General features: G+C 39.4%; 1 non-coding gene across 1 annotated transcript; it reads right to left on the bottom strand.

Annotated features, from left to right (window-relative positions):
- Positions 1 to 511: 511 nt before the first annotated feature.
- LOC114009597 (U6 spliceosomal RNA) lies at positions 512 to 615 on the bottom strand. Its single transcript, XR_003550986.1, has one exon. It is a non-coding gene; the product is annotated as a U6 spliceosomal RNA (small nuclear RNA).
- Between the last annotated feature and the right edge of the window lie 1817 nt (positions 616 to 2432).

The following is a 2432-nucleotide window of genomic DNA, read 5'->3' as shown; positions in this document are numbered from 1 at the left end:
CAAATCCTGACTGGAAGGAAGAATGGAGGAAGAGGATTGTGGAATGACCATGCACCACTGGGGGTCAGGGTGGAGGTGAAGAGAGGATGCTTTCTCTCTGGTGAGCACATGCACCCTCTGACAATAAAAAACAAGGTTTAAAAAAATTTTTTTTAAGTATTGGGTTGTTGGAAAAGTCATTTTTTTCTATGCAAAAATGTGTCATGATTTTTCCAACAACCCAAATATTGCTAACAACTAGGCTGATAAAAAAGTAAAATAAGATATGTAAGTGGAACTCAAAAGCTTAAGGAAGAACTGTTTTTGAACTTGTAAATGCAATGAATTGAATATTGATTGTCATTCTGCACAGGAACACACTGTGACATTTATATCAAGGCCTGTAAGGCATTCAATTCTAAGCTCAAAAGAGTCACAGAATACAAGTTACATGTAAAGGTGTACGTTTCTATATAGTTATTTTACCTTTTCTGTTGTAATTGGATGTCTTTCTTATTTACCCCCCCTTTTTAAAAATATGGAACGCGTCATGAACTTGTGCTCCATTCTAGCGCAGGGGCCACGCTAATCTCTGTACCGTTCCAAGTGTAGTATATGTGCTGCCGAAGTGGGCACGGTGCTTTCAACATTCACTTCTTTTGCCCTTCTCTGATATCACTGTGATAAAAACATACATGCCTAGGGCTACAGCAAAGATGGTCTTTAGGTTTTATGGGAAAATTGATATTTGATATTTAAAAGAAAAAGTATTCTACATAGAAAAGACAACATTGGTGGTCTGTAGTTTTAAACTTTGAGGTCCATATTTGAGAGTGGCAGCATGATCTTTTCAGGGCTTAGGACCTCTAAAGACCTCAGACACGCCCTGCACAGTCATTTCTACAACAGCAGAAAAAAATCAGAGGCTTAGCAATGTGATAGCATGGATTTGAGATTAAAATGACAGAGCAGGGCCTCTCCCGCCATCTGTTGGTGACAGGCGATTTTCCAGGCCCACTGAGATGGGTGGCAGGTTTTGACACTGACCCACAGCTATGTCTCTAGCTGGAAGTTTGTAAAGAAGGAATTTCTGACCACCCTATTTACAACAGCAACACACCCTGGTACTGGACACTCTCATCTCCCTTTCCCACTCCTTTCTTCCTTCCCTACCTCTCTTCTCTCTTTTTTTTTTTTTTTTTTTTGTTGTTGTTGTTGCTATAGGGTGCATGTAATTGACAGAGACTGACAGAGGGAGAGGCAGTAAGCAATTCACAATGGGACGCGGTCACATCATAATTCTGTCTTCTATATTTCTCCATCCTGGTAGGATTTGGGGTATGCACATGCACCCAGCATATTTTTTAAGCCACTAGGGCTTGTACATTCATTCATACAAGTATTCATCATCCTATTACCATGGTTATATTATTATTAATAAGTAAAATAAAACCTCTTTTTAAAATTTTTACCAGGGCCCTTCCTTCCACAGTTCACACCAAATCTATCAGTTGTCAGTTTCTGTTGATTTTACTAACCATATCACTCTATTGTTTTTATTATTACAATGGTCACAATTCCAGGTCTTTTTAATTTGGTCTCTGTAGTTGATCTGTTGCACAGACTTCGAACTGCCTCTCAAATCCATTTTTCCTTCTTTCCTAGAAGAGAGGCCTCATACTACTCCGTATGGCAATATGCTATGTGAAACAATCCCAATTCCCCACTGCTCTGCAGCCCAAGTGGGTCCTATGATTAGATTCTGGCTGAGGAAAAATAATGAACAATGAAGTTAATTTTTAGGACTGGCCCTAGAGAGTAGTTAAGGGAGCTGAATCTCACATGGCCGACCATGGCTCAAATCCTGGCCCCAGTGGTTTGAAAAACACACCAGGTACATGTGTGTGTATGTCCAAAATTCTAACTGGATGGAGAAATGGAGTAGGAGTGATTGTAGCATGACTATACTCTCTTGGGGCTTGTTTTCTTATCTTCCTCTTTCTCTCTTTGGCAATTGCACAACCCCATTGGCAATTAAGAAAAAAGATAATCTGCAATTCTTCACCTAGCATTTTTAAAAACTAGAGACATTTTCATTCCAACTTGAATCAAGACTCCAGAAACCATGTGAAACAATGTTTGGATGTGGTCATAGTTTTTATTGATAATATATTTTAAAACGTATTAGTAATGTAGAATAAGACTTATTCATACACTGAGTATAACTTCCTGGAACACTCTGGAGTTTGTCAGGAGTTGGAGAACACTGCCAGGTCTTTCCAAGTATCTTTGGTTTTTGGAAATGAATAGAACTTCTCAAACCAAGTGTGTCTGATGGGCCACTGGTGATGGCTTTTCTTCAGTCACAGTGAAGGCACAGACAGGACAGCATCAGCATCTTGATTTTGTTAAGGCATGGACTGACCTTATAGTCTAATGGCCAAAGGACTTGG

Source organism: Tupaia chinensis, unplaced genomic scaffold, assembly GCF_000334495.1.
Source record: "Tupaia chinensis unplaced genomic scaffold, TupChi_1.0 Scaffold000569_1, whole genome shotgun sequence".
In the NCBI taxonomy this organism is placed as follows: Eukaryota; Metazoa; Chordata; class Mammalia; order Scandentia; family Tupaiidae; genus Tupaia; species Tupaia belangeri.
This window is presented reverse-complemented; position numbering and strand designations above follow the sequence as displayed.